This window comes from Pristiophorus japonicus, chromosome 10 (genome assembly GCF_044704955.1).
Source record: "Pristiophorus japonicus isolate sPriJap1 chromosome 10, sPriJap1.hap1, whole genome shotgun sequence".
NCBI lineage: Eukaryota > Metazoa > Chordata > Chondrichthyes > Pristiophoridae > Pristiophorus > Pristiophorus japonicus.
This window is the reverse complement of record NC_091986.1, coordinates 87,863,390-87,884,821: the sequence shown is the minus strand read 5'-3', so window position 1 is coordinate 87,884,821 and position 21,432 is coordinate 87,863,390. Positions and strand designations below refer to the sequence as shown.

Sequence of the window (21,432 nt, the reverse complement as noted above, 5' to 3'; positions counted from 1 at the left end):
CAGAAGGGACTGCTTTCTCATCAGAAATGTATTTAATTGTACTGATTAGACCATAGTGCATAGGTAACAGTTCTGTGCCCACTCCTACTTAGAAGTATTCAGTTTTTAGATTTTTCCATCAGTTCAAAATTGTTTAATTCAAATTACTCGATAATTTGATTTTCTTTCAAGCAAACTTAACTTTGAATTAACAGGAATATGTTATTAGCTGTGACCGATAAATACTGAAACTTCTTTGGAATTACTCAAATCATTAGAATTTTTCTAATTTATAAATCCCATTTACACAAATCTTTGTAATTCAGGTTTTGCCCACACCCATCCTTGTGTTAATCATTGTGCTTTACTTAAAATGTGTACCAACATCGGAGATCAATTCAAAGGTCTAATGTGAAATTATTGATGCTATGGGCCCAAGTTTCCACACCATATGTGGGAGCACTTTAACAAATTGTAGTGCGTTTTCCAGCAAAAATCATTCATCCTGTCATTTGTCCCAAATATAACTACCCCTTGTCATTATAACACAGCCACAAATAACATTCAGTACACAGAAGTAGCAACAAAAAAACCTCACTGGTACAGTTTTAACATCACAAACTGAAAAAGTATAACAAAATCTGTATGAAAGTTTTATAGTTACAGTTCAAGATGAGAAAAGACCTCTGAAATACATTGAGTGCTTGCAATGTCTTACATTTATGTTTATTCTTTATTTCTAAAAATGTGTTCCTAACTTCTGTTTTCCTTTGCTGTTTATTTTAGAGTTACAAAATAAATTACTTCCACAATAAATTCAAGTTCAATGAAGATGTAGTGAGGCAAAATTAGATTTCAAAATGTGTTTTAACAGTGGGCTTTGTAGCTCTATCAATAGAGCTTGAATTAAAATTTCAGCTGTCAATGATACTTAATTCCTACCATCAGGCAAGCTTATTGCCAAGTTACTATAGTACTTTATGCTTGCTAAACCATTTGTTAGGGTGGAGAAAAGGGATGTTTTAATGCATCACCTGTTAGGTGACCATGAAGTAGCAGTGACAGTGGGGAATTCAAGACCCAGACAGTTGTGCTTTTCTTGCAGTGGGTTCTAGCTGTAGAGACCATGAATAGAAAAAGGTATAAATTAAAATAAAGATAGATTTTCGCTTTTGCAAAACAAAGTAATAATGAGAAATAGCAAAATCCTGAACTTCCATTTGCCAGAATCGAGAAACTGCTGCAAAACAGCACAATAAAGCCAGGGGGTCATGGAACACAGATTGTGCCTCAGCAACAGTTGTAATTTGTCTTTAAAAGAGTGAATGCCATTACTTTTTATGTATTTGCTGTGAAACCTACCATGTAAGGTTTGTAGCTTAGATACAGCTGCAAAGACTTTGTAAACATTCTACTTTGAATTACACCAGTTCGGCATATACAGTATCATGACAGTCATGAATACACCTACCAGCAATTAAAAAAGGACATTTTAATAATCATTAAAGGCTGCAAAAAATCCTGTTGCTGTGCAGCTTGGAGTAGCTGTAAGAAGCTTGCAGATGATGTAATATGAATTTAAAACAACCCTAGAGGCAGCAGGGCTGGTTCCATTTTCCTGCAAGTACGAGATCCTTGTATTATTCATTAAAGCTTTATCATTACAGCATTATTGGACAACCAGCGATGACTGTATAAGATCAAATAATTTAGCCAGCTTATTTTTTTAATGTATCAATACAGTTCTTAAGTATAAATATTTTTTTTAATGGAAATCTGAAATAAAAACAGACAATATGAGAAATATATGACAGGTCTGTCAACATCTGAAAAAAGAAGAGAAAGTGTAACGTTTTGAGTGTAGACTGTTTGTCAGAACTTAGCATAAGTGGTTCACAGTTAGTAGCTAATGCATTTATTCAAATAATTCTGGATTATTTAAGATACTATCTATTTAGCAATTAAGAAACAACAGGCCAGAATTTGTTGTCAAAATAACGTGAGGCTAATGGTGCTCTCCGTTATTTATACGCAAATGGTACTGCAACTTCAAGCAATGGACAGATGTGCAGTTAAACTCAAATATTCCAAAGTTGCTGTACGAATTGTGCCGCTCCGTTGTTAGCTTTGCGAAAATGGCATCTCGCTGTCAGGCTCACCATTAAAATGCACTGAATGGCATGAAGTTGCTGCATTTGAAATACTTGTATTTATATAGCGCCATTCGTGACCACCGGACGCCCCAAAGAGCTTTACAGCCAATGAAGTACTTTTCGACTGTATCACTGTTGGAAACACGGCAGCCAATTTTGCGCACAGCCAGCCCCCACAAACAGCAATGTGATAACTGTTATGTCTTGGATAAGAGTCAGACTAGATACTGCAAGCCCAAAGTAAGTGTGACCATAGTCCTTTATTACAGATCTCAGAGTGCCTCTCCAGCAGAGGCCTCCTTATATACAGGTGCTCCCAAGGGATTGTGGGATCCCTTGGGACACGAGGGGATAAGCCCTCTGGTGGTGTTTAGACATGATAATTACAGGTATACATACATAACAACACTCTTCTCCCATTATGGACTGGCTTGCGCCTGTGTCCAGCTCCATGGACAGTGGGAGTCCATTTAATTCAACCTTCAGCATTATCGGGGGACACTTTGTGGTAAATATGTGCACCCCCATGTACCTCTGCCTCTTCGGTCTGAGGCTCAGGTTCCTCTGCAACATGGTGGTTTGCAGGACTAGCAGGGTTTGCAACTCGCCTGCACATATGTTGGAGGTGTCCCATTGTTCCACAGCCCTTGCAAACGTATCCTTTGAAGCGCCATGAATGGAATCGATGATCACCCCCGCAGCGCCAACAAGGTGTTAATTGCCTTGTGTTCACCACCCTTGATGATGGACTCTGAGTCATCTGCGGACATGCAGCTACAGGCGTGTAAGTCCTGCCATGTACATTTCGATTCAAAAACAACATTACTTTGTTCACAGTACTTGCAGCAGCATTAGTGTGCTGGAAAATTTGTTTGGTATTGTCACTGGTGGAGATAAACACCTGGGCTATCGCTATGGCTTTACTCAAGGTTGGGGTCTCTCTCGTCAAAAGTTTGCGAAGTATTACTTCTTGGCCAATGCCAAGTACAAAGAAGTCCCTGAACATATGCTGCAAGTGTCCTTCAAATTCGCAATGTCCTGCAAGGCACCTTAGCTCGGCAACGTAGCTCGCTACTTCCTGGTCTTCAGACCTCTTGTACGTGTAGAACCGATACCTCGCCAGCAGAACGCTTTCCTTCGAGTTTAGATGCTCCCGGACCAGTGTGGACAACTCATCGTACAAATTGTGGGTTTTGCTGGAGCGAGCAGGTTTTTCATGAGGCCATACTTTGGTGCCCCGCAAATGGTGAGGAGGATCGCCCTTCGTTTGGCAGTGTTCCCTTCTCCTTCTAGCTCGTTGGCCATGAAATATTGGTCAAGTCGCTCCACGAAGGTTTCCCAATCATCTCCCTCCGAAAATTTCTCCAGAATGTCCACAGTTTTCTGCATTGTTGCGTTGAGGTTCATCATCTGTATCTCATCGGCAGTTGTTATGTCTTGGATAAAGAGTCAGACTAGATACTGCAAGCTCAAAGTAAGTGTGACCGTAGTCCTTTATTACAGAACTCAGAGTGCCTCTCCAGCCTGTGAAGCCTCCTTTTTTTACAGGTACTCCCAAGGGATTGTGGGATCCCTTGGGACTCCAGGGGATAAGCCCTCTGGTGGTTAGACATGGTAATTACAGGTTTACACACATAACAACAATGACTAGATAATCTATTTCAGTAACATTGATTGTGGAAATATTGGCTGGGACACCGAGGATAACTTCCCTGCTCTTCTTCAAATTAGTGCCATAGGATCTTTTACATCCACCTGAGAGGGCAGACGGGGCCTCGGTTTAATGTCTTATCTGAAAGACGGCACCTCCGATAGTGTAGCACTCCCTCAGTACTGCACTGGAGTGTCGGCCGAGATTTTTATGCTCAAGACTCTGGAGTGCGACTTGAACCCTCAACCTTCTCACTCAGAGGTGAGAGTGCTACCCATTGAACCGCAGCTGATACTATTTGCATGGTGAAGACGAACTAAACTTGCCACAAAATTCATTGTTATTCATTTCATTCTTCGTACCCTTTTAATGAAGCGATAAGTGTTAATTACTGCCAAGCAACCTCTCTGGTACTGAAAATTAACTATTCCAGGGTACAAGTCAGGAGTTTCATTCCTTCAGGTTTTAACTGTTGGAGTGATTTAAAATTACAAAAAAGTGTTCTTTTTCTTTACAATAGCACAATATGCTGATTTTGGAATCTGAAATAAAAACAGAAAATGCTGGAAATACTCAGCAAGTCAGGCAGCATCTGTCAAGAGAGAAACAGAAAAACAGGAAATAATTCCATTCCCACTCTCACCTCTCTGTTCTCGGCCTCTTGCACTGTTCCAGCGAAGCTCAACATAAGCTCGAGGAACAGCGCCCCATCTTTCGATCAGGCAATTTTACAGCCTTCTGGACTCAACAGCGAGTTCAACAATTTCAGACCATAATCTCTGCCCCTATTTCTTCAGACAGCAGATGTTGATGGTTTTGTCATCCCCATTTGTAGCATTTAATCTCTCCTGCCTTCCACCCTCTCACAGACTGTCCCTTTTATTCTTTCCTCTCCTCCCCCCTTTCCCTGTCTCTACACTTGATTAAAATCTGTTGCATCTCTAACTTTTTTCAGTTTTGATGAAGGGTCACAGACCTGAAAAGCTAACTCTGTTTCTCTCTCCACAGATGCTGCCTGACCTGCTGAGTATTTGCAGCATTTTCTGTTTTTATTTACTTTTTATTCTCGTTCTTAATCCAATCTTTCATTCCCTCTCTTTGGGCTCAATTTTGGCCGAGCCCGTTTTTCAGCGTACTTACCCAAGTTGCGCTGCTTAAGTTCGTCCGGAGATGCTCCAGAAAAGCTCCAGAAAAAAAGTTCCAACTTTGGCCGCTGTCTGGCCTCTTCACTGCAGCCGCGCAGCGTGACCAGTCGCCTCGGGGGGTGGAGCCTGCGTTCTGTGCTGAAAAATGTGCCGGGACGTCTGCACATGCGCAGTGGAGAATAGTGATGGCCGCACATGCGCAGTAGCGCTGCGAGTTAGCAGTCGGCCATTTGCAAGTTGATGCGATTGTAAACAGGGTTTCCACTGCACTTTCGGTGAAGTTACAGTTACGAAGCGGGAGCAGCTCCAAGGTAACTCCTGCCTTACAGCTCTTTATAAAAGTATTTTTCTTGAAGTATCAATTGAAATGTTTGTTACTTAAGGCTCAAGTTCATCAACGTCAAAAGAGAAATACCACAGTTTGTGTCTTAAAACATCTTGCAATATTCTTTGGCATGTTTATGGGAATAAAGGACTGTACAATGTAAAAATCTTTATAAAAGTATTTTTCTTTATTTTAACTTGCAAGACAAATCAATGGCGTGGGTTTAAGTGCTTCCTATTTTTGCTTCCAATGTGCATTTGTCTCCATTGACCCCCTGATCACCCACCCTATCCCTGCCCTATTTCAACCTTGCTTCCTTTTGTACACCGATGCCGGTCAGTTCGATCGCTCCAGCCCCTAGCCCAGGCTGAGTGGCCTCCTTGTTCATTCTCCCGCCCCTAACCCAGGCCGAGTAGCCTACCAGTGCAATCTCTGAGTTCTCCTGCGTGTGTTCTGAGTGTCCCGGGCCGAGTGCAGAAAGGTGAATTGTAGTTTGATGGTGAAGGTAGGACTTTAATTTTTTATTTCTCATTATTTTAATTGTGCGAAGGAAGGATGGTTTTGAAAGTCTGTTCCCTAAGGCTTGGTTGGTTCAGGTCCAGGTCCTCTCCGCTTCCCGCCCCTATCCCAGGCTGAATTGCCTCTGATGTACTTACCCGCGCCGATTTCTTTAACTCTCCACAAGTGGCCACATACGCTGGCCTAAGTAGAAATGGAGTAACTATTAGCTGGCCAAAGTTGCCTAAATGGCCAGAACTGGCGTAGATGGCTGGTAACGCCCCCTTTTAAGAAAAAAAACTAGCCTAAAAAAAACATAACTAAGTGAGTTACGCTGGTGTAAATTGATTGGGGAAACTGCAGATTTTTAAGTTAGGCCAGAAAAAGAAGCCTACTCCAAAAAAAAACGGAGCAACTCCTGGGGAAAATTGAGACTATTTCTCTCTTTCTGTACCTGATTTGAAATTAAATTAGCTCACTCTAATTTACACTTCCTTCCTTTGTGCTGTTAATTTCACAATCCTTCAATCTGATTGGTTAAAGAGATAGACAGTTGCTTGTCCTGTTCACTCAGGTCCCAGATGCCCTGTTTCCTTAGCTGCGACTTTATCAGCTCGCACTTTCAGAAACTTGCCATGTAAAACAATTTTGAAAACCTAACCTAAAAGTCTAATTAAAGACGGACACCGTTGGATGCTCTGCCACAGCAAATTATGATGCTGGATAGAAAAAGAAACATAGCAGCCGACAGAGAAGGAAATAGGATGAATTAGAATCAAATTTGATACAGAAATAGAAATGAAGAAAAGGAAAGAAAGATGGATTAAGAGTGAAAGAGACAGAAAGGAAAAGTAAGAAAAATATTTTAAATTTAAAAAATCTTTTGGAATGAGTTATTACCTGCAAGACTGAGATTCATTGTTCCTTTTCTGTACCTCCAAGGTTGAGTGGTATGTCAGAACCATAACTCATGTCATTAACAGGGTCTTTACGAGATGAATTCCCGGCCCTAAATGGTTGCGCTGAAATTAGTTCATCTTAACGGCATAAATGGAACAGTTTCATAACACACAATGGGGAAGCTCACGGCGAGATGGTAATTTTTTTGGTTTTTGGCAAGGCTAACAGTGGAACGGTGCAAATCAAACAGCAATTTATGGCAAATCAGAACTTGTGGCATATCTCTTCCTCGCCACAAATTGCTGTTTTTTTTACACTCTAATAATGGCGAGCACTGTGAACTTGCCATTATTTTTTAAGTGCTTTCTGCTGGATACGTCCTTCACCCTTTTAAAACAGATTTGTACAGCTCGAGACAGTAATATGTCTGATAACTCACTTCATTTAATATTGACAAACATTGATCTTAACCGCCCTAAACAACCATACAAAGTGACATACATTAGCCCTGCGACCAAAACTCGTGTGCATGAAACATAGGATCATAGAAAATAGGTGCAGGAGTAGGCCAATCGGCCCTTCGAGCCTGCACCACCATTCAATAAGATCATGGCTGATCATTCCTTCAGTACCCCGTTCCTGCTTTCTCTCCATACCCCTTGATCCCTTTAACCACAAGGGTCATATCGAACTCCCTCTTGAATATATCCAATGAACTGGCATCAACAACTCTATGCGGTAGGGAATTCCATAGGTTAACAACTCTCTGAGTGAAGAAGTTCCTCCTCATCTCAGTCCTAAATGGCTTACCCCTTATCCTACGACTATGTCCCCTGGTTCTGGACTTCCCCAACATCGGAAACATTCTTCCTGCATCTCACCTGTCCAGTCCCGTCAGAATTTTATATGTTTCTATGAGATCCCATCTCATCTTTCTAAACTCCAGTGAATACAGGCCCAGTCGATCCAGTCTCTCCATATGTCAGTCCTGCCATTCCAGGAATCAGTCTGGTGAACCTCTGCTGCACTCCCTCAATAGCAAGAACGTCCTTTCTCAGATTTGGGGACCAAAACTGAACACAATATTCCAGGTGGGGCCTCACCAAGGCCCTGTACAACTGCAGTAAGACTTCCCTGCTCCGATACTCAAATCCCCAAGCTATGAAGGCCAACATACCATTTGCTTTCTTCACCACCTGCTGTACCTGCATGCCAACCTTCAGTGACCGATGAATCATGACACCCAGGTCTCGCTGCACATCCCCTTTTCCTAATCTGTCGCCATTCAGATAATAATCTGCCTTCGTGTTTTTGCCCCCAAAATGGATAACCTCACATTTATCCACATTATACTGCATCTGCCATGTATTTGCCCACTCGCTTAACCTGTCCAAAGCCCCTTGCAGCCTCTTAGCGTCCTCCTCACAGCTCACACCACCACCCAGTTTAGTGTCATCTGCAAACTTGGAGATATTACACTCAATTCCATCATCCAGATCATTAATATATATTGTAAAGAGCTGGGGTTCCAGCACTGAGCCCTGCGGCACTCCACTAGTCACTGCCTGCCATTCTGAAAAGGACCCGTTAATCCCGACTCTCTGCTTCCTGTCTGCCAATCAGTTCTCTATCCACTTCAGTACATTACCCCCAATACCATGTGCTTTGATTTTGCACAACAATCTCTTGTGTGGGACCTTGTCAAAAGCCTTTTGAAAGTCCAAATACACCACATCCACTGGTTCTCCCTTGTCCACTCTACTAGTTATATCCTCAAAAAATTCCAGAAAATTTGTCAAGCATGATTTCCCTTTCATAAATCCATGCTGACTTGGACCAATCCTATCACTGCTATCCAAATGTGCTGCTATTTCATCCTTAATGATTGATTCCAACATCTATAATTACCCGTTTTCTCTCCCTCCTTTTTAAAAAAAGTGGTGTTACATTAGCTACCCTCCAGTCCATAGGAACTGATACTGAGTTGATAGACTGTTGGAAAATAATCACCAATGCATCCACTATTTCTGGGGCCACTTCCTTAAGTACTCTGGGATGTAGACTATCAGGCCCTGGGGATTTATCGGCCTTCAATCCCGTCAATTTCCCTAACACAATTTCCCACCTAATAAGGATATCCTTCAGTTCCTCCTCCTCACTAGACCTTCGGACCCCTAGTACATCGGGAAGGTTATTTGTGTCTTCTTTTGTGAAGACCGAACCAAAGTACTTGTTCAATTGGTCAGCCATTTCTTTGTTCCCCATTATAAATGCACCCGAATCCGACTGCAAGGGATCAACGTTTGTCTTCACTAATCTTTTTCTCTTCACATATCTATAGAAGCTTTTGCAGTCATTTTTTATGTTTCTGGCAAGCTTCCTCTCTTACTCTATTTTCCCCCTCTTAATTAAACCCTTTGTCCTCCTCTGCTGTATTCTAAATTTGTCCCAGTCCTCCGGCTTACTACTTTTTTTGTCTAATTTGTATGCCTCTTCCTTGGATTTAACACTATCCTTAATTTCCCGTGTTAGCCACAGTTGAGCCACCTTCCCCGTTTTATTTTTACTCCAGACAGGGATGTATAATTGTTGAAGTTCGTCCAAATGATCTTTAAAGGTTTGCCATTGCTTATCCACCATCCACCCTTTAAGTATCATTTGCCAGTCTAATCTAGCTAATTCGCGCCTCATACCATCAAAGTTACCTTTCCTTAAGTTCAGGACCCTAGTTTCTGAATTAACTTTGTCACTCTCCATCTTAATAAAGAATTCTACCATATTATGGTCACTCTTCCCCAAGCGGCTTCGCACAAAAAGATTGCTAATTGGTCCCTTCTCATTACACATCACCCAGTCTAGGATGGCCAGCTCTCTGGTTGGTTCCTCGACATATTGGTCTGGAAAACTATCCCGAATACACTCCAGGAAATCCTCCTCCACCGCATTGCTACCAGTTAGGTTAGCCCAGTCAAAGTGTAGATTAAAGTCGCTCATGATTACTGCTGTACCTTTACTGCACACATCCCTTATTTCTTGTTTGATGCTGTCCCCAACCTCACTACTACTATTTGGTGGCCTGTACACAACACCAACTAGCGTTTTCTGCCCTTTGGTATTCTGTAGCTCCACCCATAACGATTCCACATCATCCAAGCTAATATCCTTCCTTACAATTGCATTAATTTCCTCTTTAACCAGCAACGCCATCCCGCCTCCTTTTCCTTTCTGTCTATCTTTCCTAAATACTGAGTACCCCTGGATGTTGAGTTTCCAAGCCTTGGTCACCCTGGAGCCATGTCTCCGTGATGCATGGATGTTAACAAGGACACGTGATGATGGTTTCTGCAAGCTTGGTCATGCCACTGGGTCTCAGAAGGTTGCAACAATCTCTTTTCTTACTTTCTAAGTAAAACATGGCATCTCTTTCTACCATTCTCCTTTATGGTTCTCTTCCTGTTGGATGCAACACCATCTGATGTTTTATGACCACCCAGTTGTTTGAACAGATTTCCAAACAAGTGGGAGGCCCCATGCCTTTTCACACCATACTGTTAGTTCTCTTCATTGCTTTTCCCGAGCCATAGCTTTATTGGAAACTAACTTCGATATATTTCTCATAGCCAAATAGTGCCTTTTATCTTGCAGCAATCTCCTGCCCTTAAACTACCCCCTGATGTGATGAAAAGCCTGTGTTTAAAAAAACTATGTGTTACCTTCATCATTGAAGGGCAAAGGCGAGCTTTTGGAGAACCTGTTTTAAACCAATCCTGTCTATGTTACTGTTTTGACTTTGTTAGAAATAAAAGTAACGTAAAGAACATATTGATATTCTTACACTTTCACCGCTGTTATGTCAACGTGGCAACCAATTTCCACAAAGCAAGGTTTCACAAACAAGCACAGGCATTATGGTCATGGACAAAGTTTACTGATTTCACAAAATATGTGAAGTATGGAGAACTGTCAATTTGGCACTACAAGCAATACTTTTTCCAACTAAGCCATTCGGAGTTTAACTATTGAAGCTCAAATGAAGTGTCTGAAAATATAGGGGATAATGTTCAACTTTACCACCCCGTTTCAATGAAACGAAGATCGGGCTGGTTCTGTGTTGTACAGCTGTTGATGGCATCAGTTTCAGATTAGCGCAGCATTTCACAATCTGCAATATCCATTTAGGTAACAAAGCTATTTCGGATCCCTGATATGCCTTGGTAACCCACAATCCTCATTTGGAGTGTACACTGGCCTCATTCTCATCCCTTAAGTATCTGGCTTTCTCTATTTTCCATTTTGGTGGGAGATTAAGAAACCAATATTCATTGTTTCTACATTTGGAGCTACAAAAAGTCGGCTCCTGGATCACATTGGAAAACTGGATTTGTGGTTTTTTTGCATTATTGTGTGCCATTGGCAGCAGGAGGATAAAATCACCGTTAATGAGCTTAATTGCTTCACCTAATAGTCAAGTGGTAGATGAGCTAGCAATATTCAATCACATCAGGGTGAAGTAAAGAAAGAAACTATATCACCTCACCACAGAGCCAGTACGGTTGTTGCGGAAGATATTCCAACCCCTATTGGTTTATACCAAGAAACTTATGGAAAACCGTGACCAGAAAACAATTAAGGTGATTGGCAAAAGAACCAGAGGTGACTTGAGGAAACATTTTTTCACACAGCAAGTTGTTATCTGGAATGCACTGCGTGAAAGGGTGGTGAAAGCAGATTTAATAGTAACATTCAAAAGAGAATTGGATAAATACTTGAAGGGGGAAAAAAACTACAGGACTATGGGGAAAGAGAAGGGGAGTGGGATTAATTGGATAGCAGGTGGGGCTTATGCGCTAGAAGTGCACCACCTGCCATATTGGTAAAGGCAGAAAAAGAGGCATTCAGGAAAACGTGGTCCACATGTGGCTTAACCAGTGGTACTTAAAGGGACTGCTGGAGGCCACCTTTTTAAAAAAAGTTAAGTTTGAAATAAAAATACTTACTGAATTTGGATCTGGGAGTAGCAGGAGTGCTCCTCCTAGTTCCACTCCAATGCCGTAGACCGTTGCCAGCCCCTGTTCATTCCTCTCCCAATTGCCCCCCTTCTCTCCCAGGACCTACTTTTGGGCTGCTGATAGTGACTCAGCAGCTTGAAATTGAAATCCTCTTCATCGGCAAGCTGCCTGGAAGCTGAGCTGAATGAGGCCCGAGGCCCAAGATTGGGTGTGCCTCTGTCCTACCCATTCCTATGCAGAGATCGTTCCAATTTGTAGGCCAATATGTCACTGAACCATTCCTGGTACTCTACTGGACCATTCCTGGTACTCTATTGGACCTGGTTTCTTTTTTTTAAAAGACCTCCACACGTTGGGGAGATGCAACTTCATGATGTTTTCACTTTACTTCTGTCTGGCAATATACATCTTATGCAGATACTGTTATAATACAGTTTTGGTCATGAACTGTCATAAGGCTCCTATTTTTTGATATTGCTCTAAATAATTCTGATGAATGGATCATTACCTCTTGCCCTCATTTTTAATATTCCCACCATATCTTTTGAACATTGAAGTCATTGAAGCTTGTGTACTTTGATTTTTGCCTCCTAATTTCTTGTTCTTAATGTAGTTGGCAAAAGAAATGTTAAAATATCTGTAATCAAAAAACGTTTGGAAAATCTACCAGTGCATGACTGTGTTTGATGGTGCGAAAAGGAAATGTTAACTGATACATATTCTGACAAAATTATTTGTGTTGGGACCAAGTTTAAAAATTAATAATTACAGATGTTGCCATGTAATTAGTTAACACAGTATACTTAAGTAATCTGCACAGAACAAAATACAGTGCAAAGATAAGTGATGTTATGAATCTATTGCCACCATATAAGAATTATTCAAGCATCATGAAAATTCTTATGAAGGAGCACTGAGAAACTGTAATCGTTGTTCATAACATAAGTTCACTTGGATACGTAAGCCATGTAATATGACCTTTAATAGGTTTATCATGTCACTTTAGCTCTAGCAACACTATTATAATTTCAGCATGAGGCCTTCTACTGGCATATTAGTCAGAGAATTGAGCTCTCAATTCTCCTGCAGCAACATGTGTTGCTTCTGTAATCTGGTCATTTTGTTGGTGAAAGATCTTTCACACAATTAAAAATTATAGCATGTGACAATGTTCACAGAACTAATAGTGGCCTTACACTTGTTGTTAATGGTTTGAAAGGCATTTAACTTGTGATGAAATTTATTGTTTAGTTATCCTGATTTTTATTTAGGTTTAACAATACATCTAACACCCAATTCCTATTTAAGAAACAGATCTCAATACTTGAATCAGAAAAGTCTACTCATGCCAATTGATATTGGGCCAAAAATTGTGGTCAGCGGAGTTGCTCCGGAGTATGCCGCCGAGCTGCAAAATGAATACGTGCCTGCCTTCAGCGAGGCCCCGAGTGGAGACTTCCTCTTCAGCGTTACAGAGTTTTGTGCAGCGTATAATGTCTGGAAGGCTCGGAGCGCAGCATATGACATCAGGAAGGCTAGGAGTGCAGTGTAGAGTCTATGCATAAGGGAAGACATGCCCACAGAAGCTGTCAAAAATAAGCCATGCCCGCACAAATATTGAAAATACATTTTAAAACCTACTAAAAACTTTTAATTAAACTGAGTCTGGGGTCAATTTACAGAAACGGACATATTTTATTCAAATTTGTCATTCATTAAGATCGTATGAAGTGAATATTGAAATGGTTTATTATTTGTAGAAGTTTTATTTAATACATATTTTGAGTTTTTTTGATTTTAAGTTCCATCAATTATAATAGGGTTTCAATTCTCCATTTCTGTCGGTGACAGTGAACGCATTTAGAACATTTTACATCTGATTAACACATTTTAAATTCCCATTTGAGATTTGTGTCAAATTTAGATTTAAAACCAAAATCCAACACAATCTGACACAGCAGTTTGTCTTGTTTTGTCCTCTGCTCTATCTGCAGTTGAAATTCTAATTGGATTATTTAAACTGAGCCTGCTGGAAGTAAAGCACGTTCACTGTTGGAGTCTTACATTGTGGATGCACGTATGATCCAATATTGAGTAACTTAGCTGTCGACATCTGCACTGATAGACGTGCTGCAAGAACAGAGATTAAAAAAAGCCATCCCTTAAATCAGAGAAATGTTTTTGATTCGTGATTAAAAACAAATACCAGAACTGTTTACAAGGCAACAAAATATAATTCAGCAAGTAACTTATAAAACACGTTAGCTTCATTCTTGTGATTTATATCATCCATATGCCTCTATAAGAAGTGTATGACTTCTTCAATTAAATTGCAGCCTTATAATCATTCTCAAGCATCCAGTGAACAGGAAATCAGGCTTCTACGCTTACTTTCAGTATGTAATTGCTGGGTAGTTGTTTGGCAAATAGCCCAACACTGCGCCAGCAATTGATAATTTCCCAGTGGTTCGGATGATCAGCACATGCTGATCCTGAACTAGCAGTGTATTTCAAAGGTAGTATGATGGCGTACTCGGAGTACGCTGTCATACCCACCGCAAAATCTGGACCATTATATCTTGACCCAGTTTCAGTCTTCACATACAAATAGGGTAATACAGCATGTACCATTTGTACCTCGTGACACTTCATACTCATTGTATTTAGATCTCACTCTCAATAGATCATTGGACATAAAATTGATAGCCCTGAAAATGGGTGTGAGGATCGCGATGCACGAATAATCCATGCCCGTTGCTTCCGATGCAGGCAGCACCCAAACTTCGTGCTGCCTGCTAATTTAAATGATTGAAGTTTGCAGGCAGTGCTAAATGCACTGTTGAGTGGCTGCATACCTCAGCAGGTGGCCCAAGTTTGTGTGAGGGAAACACCACTTAAAGCTAGCCTGCACTAATTAAAGCCAGCCTGCTTCTCTTAAGGGAGTGGTGCACTCTGGCTGGAGTAGGTGCTGGAGCTGTTTGTGGAAGAGAGTCTGAGCGGGAAGAAGACTAAATTATTGCGCAACACAGGAGAGAGCATGCTGCAAGGTTATCTGACGCTGCACTGGGGCCTTGGTGGAGGAGGTGGACAGGAGGAGAAGTGTCCTCTATCCACAGAGGCCCAGGAGCTCCTCCAGACAAACATTGCGAAGGCAGTGGGAGAGATAGTCGTGGTGTGCAATGGCAGAAGTTAAGCCCCGAGGACGTGGATGCAATGCCGCAAGAAGTTCAGTAACCTCACATCGCTACTGCCTCAGCCTCAGACACTGCTCATTGTCCCACAGCCCCCATCACTCACCTACCAATAATCTCTATCAATCACGACTCATACCTCACATTCATAGCTTCACCTCACCCTCACACACAGCTGCAAGCCTCTCACCCACCTCTCACAGCTTGCACACACTGCCAGCTATTCAACCATAACAGGCATGTCACCCAAACACAATGCACCACACTCACTGACACACTTCCCTTTCTCTTGCAGGACAAGTTGGCGCATAACTGGAGGCAGTAGGAGCTAACTGATGAGGAATAGGCTTGGCTGCATCCCGATGGATGAGACGGTGGTCGCCATCATTGGAGCGGCCATCGTTGAGGCCGTGGCCAATGGCGAGGCTGAAACTATCGAAGATAATGGTATCCTCATACCTAATCCTCTTTCTCACATTCCACGTTCCCTTCAGCCCACAATGTCTTTTGATTTAAAAGCTGCCGATGATGTAAGCATGCACCTCTAGCTTTTCCCCCTCCCCGCACCACAACCGTACCCTTGTGCCTTTCAGAAACCCAAGAATACCAACCTGCCCAGGTAGTGGTGGGTCAGTATGGAGACAGTGATGATGAAGACACCGCACCGTCACTCGATTTAATACTCGCAGCCACCAGCTCAGAAAGTGACACTTCACGCAATTTAGAGGATGGCTTAGACGCAGGATCGGCATGAGGTGAGACACTGGGCACGAGTAGCTTGAAGCCAGGGCAAGAGGCAAGGCTCCCCTGAGGACGAGGTCGCAAAGTGGTTCTACAGCAGAGAAGTGATGAGCACTTTGATCAGGTAGGGTATAGAAGAACGCTGATGGGTATGCACAATTAAATGCTTCATGCAGTGGAGAGCCTGCCAGAAAGCCTGCGGTCAGTGTCAAGGGGCATGGATAAGTCCAGCACCAACTTGGCACAGAGCTTGGAGCCCATCCATTCTAACGTGGAACTAGTGGCCACCTCCATTTGCATGTTTGTGGACCCGACCATGATGATGGGGCTGAAATTGCGATCGAAGGCTTCCCACGTGCAATTGCCTCCGACCTGAAACATTTCTACGAATTTACCTGGTGGTTTGGGAGGAACGTGGAATTCCGTTGGGAAGGCCTTCTCTTCCTGAGCTGCGAAGCGTGCTCCCGTCCTCCTGGTTCCCACGCAGAAGGTGCAGTCACGTGTGACTGCTCAGCCAATCAGGTACTGTATTCCGCAGCTTTCTCATGAATAGCAATGAGAACTCCGGATCTGAGTTTTCATTGCTATTAATGAGAAAAAAAAACAAACACACTAAACACATACAATAAAAAATAAAAAAGACACTTCACATATAATTAAAATTAATTGAAATTAAAGTTAATAAATATCTTGGAGAAATTTTTTTTCCGAGTTTTTAAAAAGTATTTTTAATTATGATTAAAAATAAATGTAACGTAATGGGCAGGATTTTGAAAAAATGTGATTTTAAATTTAATTTAATTATATTTTTGTATGTTTTTAAACTCTTACGCCTGTTAAAGTAAGCTTTATGCCTGTTTTTATCATGCGCAAGAATTTTGAGGACATTAGCTGGGCAAGATATGGGTAAATACCGCAATCTTGCTCTTGCAAATGTCCTCACACCTGATATGCGTTGGATCTATCCAGCTTGACAGATCAGAAAAGCCGGTTTTCAGCGCATGCACATTGTGCCCTGAAAACCGGCTTTTGCGATGCCTTCCTGGGTCCGTAGACACTCAGTATGGACTCGGGGAGGCCGGGATTTCCAACCATTAGTGTCTGATGGCCCATGTCTCAGCTTCCATTGCATTACAAGCACAAGCCACCCAAAGTCTGAGTGCTGTAGTTGAAGCACAGACTACTCTCATGCAGGCTCAGCTTGCTTCCAAGGAAGCTCTGACTGCTGCCATCATGGCTGCAAATACCAGTGTTCTAAGGAGCTTGCAGGGTGTCACCACAGTCTGGCAATCTGTCCTCCAAAAGATTACTAGGATTGCTGAGGTGCTGCACTGGGGGAGTGGCTTTGGCTCTGTAGAGCACTGATCTGTTGTCTTCTCTCAGGATGACAGCATTTGTATGCGTACCACTGCCACTGTGCCAGTGCACTTACAATTGCCTGTTAGCCAGCCAGCCCAGACTGCTGCCACCTATGCCGAGATGGTGCAGTCCGCAGATGAGCCTTCTAGGCCCAGAGCTGCTCAAGGCCATCCTCCAAGGTCACCTGCAGTCTCATCCACTGAAAGTCAGCAGCCTGCCACCAGCCATGCTGCAGCCACTGGGGTAGCACTGCGTAGGAGCATTAGGACAGGCAAAGGCACATGGAAAACAGGCACCAAGGGAATGCACATGGGTGCTTAGTTGTCTTTTGTATGCAATATGGCATGATTTTATTAATAAATTTGGTTTGGAATGTTTATTTTGTAGTGGCTTTTATTTTTGTATTGTGGCCAAGTGGACGCTGTGATGGTCAATGACAGAGGAAAGCTAAGGTGTGGAACTGTTGGTGAATGGGGAATTGTGGTTGCGTTTACTGGCATGCAGTTGGATGAGTTGTTCAAGGACAGCCCGGGTAGAAAAGGGCTGTTTGAGTTGTCTCCTTCCTTCCTCTTGTTCCTCCACCTCCTCCTGCTCCTCAGCTGGTTGCCGTATAGCTGGTGGTAAGGGCTCATGCTGGTGAGGTGGTGCAGCATGCAACAGACCCCCCCACAAGTTCTGACACCTACTGTGCTGAGTACTATAGGGCTCCTCCAGAGCAATCCAGGTAGCGGAATTGTTGCTTCTGCAGGCTACTGGACTGCTCGATAATATTTTGTGTGGCAACATGGCTTTCGTTGTCCCCTTGTTACCCACGTGTGCATAAGTTGTGCACTGGAGTCATGAGTCATGTCGTCAGCAGCTAGCCACCCTCTTGTTTGTCGTGGCACAAATGCAGATGGTGCAGTGGATAGCCACAGAATGAAGGCATTATGACTGCTGCCAGGCACTGGGCATTCACCTGCTTAATTTGCTGAGTATGGTCGCACACTAGCTGGACATTGAGGGAGTGGAATCTCTTTGGTGTGGTACAGCTCAGATTTTACATGTCACACCCGCAAAGCAGCGTGCGTGCTGTTAATGGCACCGTGGGAAACCTGAAATCTATGCAAAACCACGTGTTTGCTCAGACTGCTGCTCTCTGGCAAGAGAGAATGAAATATATTCAACTCTCTTGGAATACAAAGTTACCTCCCTTATGCAACAGTAGATGGCAAATTGGGAGATGTTACAAATATCTACTGCTCCAGCCTGGAAGAAGCTCCATGCATTAAAGTTCATGGCCATGGTCACCTTCATAGCCACTTGCAATGCTATCCTTGCCCTGCTCTGAAGTTGCAGTTGTGGCTGCAACAAGTGGCAGATCTCAGTGAGGACATCCTTAGTAAAGCACAGTCGTCTGACACACTGTTCCTCGCTAAGGTTCTGGTCGGAATATTACTTCCTGAACACCCCGGGCTGATATGGTGGTCTGCTGAGAGCCATTCTCCCCCTCCTCCCTCTCCCTCTGCCAGCAGCTTGTCATGCTCTATTTTGCCTCTGCTCAGTCTCTCTTTCATACTATATGCCTACTAGTGCACACATGTCGAGGAGCAAGTGGTCTGTGCACAATCCTTGAAGTCAGGATAAAATCCTTCAGCCCCTGCCATATCACTTCCTGAAAACTTTAGCAACTTTAAAGAACTCAAGAAACCACCAAACACAGCAACAGCCAGTAGAAATCAATCAGTAACTACCTGTAAGTAAGTGATAATCCCTTCAAATAGCGCTGGTTCAGGGTCCTTCCTGCTGCTGAATGTGTGTTCAGCTGTGCGAGTTTAAGAGAGTGCATTAGCTGGAGCGTTGCGCTCCAAAATGGCAGCGCTGGGGTCAAATCAGCGTTGCACACTGATTGACGTCATGATCTGCCTACTCTGCATAATTCTGGCAGACGCTCCCTGCGCGCATGCTAACACTCTCCCCAAATGGCGAGGGCGCATCCCATACCAGATGTGTGTGCGTGTCCTGTGAATGCCAGTTTGGAACCTATATGGTACTCAGCGCCCAAACAACGGACGCTACGGAGCCGAATTTTGTGGCCCATTTCTTTTATTTCCTTTGTCATCAATTGTCTTGCCTGTTACCAAATGAAAGTCCAAATTCCAACATGGTTTTTTTTTGTAGTTTGTTGTAAGCTGGTGCCATTGTAAAATTTTCAAAATTTCTTCTTAAATATCACAGTGTTAACAATTTTGACGTGGCCTTACTTCATTCAACACCAATATACTTCTCAGTTTGTTGGATCTACATCAGTTCCATTTTGTTTGATTAGTCCTCAGAATCTTGCATGTAGCAGGTCCAAAACTTAAGAAATCTAATGGTCCAAAATCTGCAGTCAAAATAACGGTGAGGCTCATAGCACTCGCTGTTATTTATGCGCACATGCCACAGAAACTTCTGATGACGGCAGATGCACGATTAAACGTGGAAATCGAAAAGCTGCATTTGGAGATGCGTTGCTCTGTAGTTAGCTCTGTGAAAATGACATCTTGCCATCTGGCTCCTCTTTCAAATGTATTGAGCAGCTTGAAGGTCATGTAATAAAAACAGAAAATGCTGGAAATCTCAGTGGGTCAGGCAGCATCTGTGGAGAGAAACAGAGTTAACGTTTTGGGTCGACAACCCTTCATCAGAACTGGCAAATGTCTGACGAAGGGTTGTCGACCCGAAACGTTAACTCTGTTTCTCTCCACAGATGCAGCCTGACCCGCTGAGATTTCCAGCATTTTCTGTTTTTATTTCAGATTCCAGCATCCGCAATATTTTGCGTTTGTATTAGTGAAGGTCCTGTACTTGCACGGTAGATACTAAGTGAACTCTAAACAGAAAGTTACATCAAGTCATTTCAAGTCTAAGTACCCTTTTAATGATGTGGTCAGTGTTAATTACTGCCAGTTTTTCTGGCACTGAAAGTTAATTATTATACGTGTGGGAGTCTCATTCCTTCAGATTTTAATTGTTGGAGATTTTTTTTTCTTGATTAAAATTATTCGTTTTACTTTTTCTTTGTCTTTTTTTCTTTCTCTCTTCATCCAGTCTTTCTTTCCCACCGCTTATTTCTCTTTCTGTATCTGCTTTGACATTGAATTCACCATTCTAACTTCCTTGTTCTGACTGTGCTGACGGTTAATTTCACAATTTTCCTTTTCAGTCACATCCCAGATACCCTGTAAAGGCCCCTCCCTTTCCATCTCGCACTTCCAGCAACTTGCAGCGTAAAATATCGTCAACATTAAATGAGCAAGAGCAAGTCTAACGGTGGGCGCCATTCATTGCCCTGCCATGGCATATTTTGGACCATTAACTGTTGTGGATCCTTCTCAATTAATATTAATTATAGCTGCTGTTAATGTTGCTTATTTGCATCACATGACTGACAGAGGTTTCCTGCTTGTATCAAACTTTTCAGGTGGCCTCAATAATTCTAGTACTCAACACGTTACTAAAATACCTAGGTCCTTGACTGGTGATACTGAAATAGGGCTACCACTCCTTTTGGCACAGGCATTAACATTAGCCAAAGAAGTCATTGCTGGCAACACCTGTGTTAGTCAGAACTGTTCAAACATATGAGCAGATTACTATCAAAGAATTCATCGACCAGGAAACTACTGAAGGACCCTAATGCACATACAGTATCTGCCATTATTGTCCTACCTGAGCAAATGACTGATTGATTTTCTTCTGTTTGTGCAAGTACAAATTCTGCATTACTGAGTTTAGCATTAGCTTCAGCACCAGTTTTAATACTTTTCAGACTAATATATGATGCTTAAGGTTAATTCTGACACCTGAAGCTGTGATACTGACTGATTCAGCTTAGGCCACTGGTTTCAGTGCTTGATCCCAGATGTGAAACCAATCACTGAAGATTCCATCTTAAATTGCATTAAGACTGCAGTTTTTTGAAAAGAAAACAAGGGGGGAAAATTGCGTCCCGTTTGGGGTGGGAACAGCAAAAGGTGAGATTTCCTGTACCTAATGCGGAATTCCCGCCCCACTTGCGATATTGGGTTTACTGCCTCCGGGAGCAAGTGGAGCATAAAATAAAGTGCTCCACTTGCTCTATGGGGCACAAGCAGGGCAGAACGAATTTGAGAGGGGCGCAGCGCTACGGGATGGGACGGGTAGCGCGGCTGCATAGAAAGGGCACTCCTCTTTAATAAAGGAGAGGGCCAAGTTGCCGACTCTGCAGGTCCCTACCTGGACCACTGGTGTACCGAGCTGTGATCCACCATGCAACTGGCCGTGACCAGTTAGTCGGCCAATTTCTTTTTTAAAGCACTACCTCCCCTTTAAATTTTGCACCCCGAGCAGCCGGCCGCCATAATATGGTAGAATTCTTCATTAAGGTGGCGAGTGACACACTTAATTCAGAGACTAGGGTTCTGAACTTAAAGAAAGGTAATTTCGATGGTATGAGACGTGAATTGGCTAGGATAGAC

At 42.7% G+C, this 21,432-nt stretch overlaps 1 protein-coding gene across 1 annotated transcript in view; it reads left to right on the top strand.

Moving 5' to 3' along the window:
• Nucleotides 1-21,432, top strand: part of LOC139275018 (protein diaphanous homolog 3-like) — a 1,005,387-nt gene that overhangs the window by 592,883 nt on the left and 391,072 nt on the right.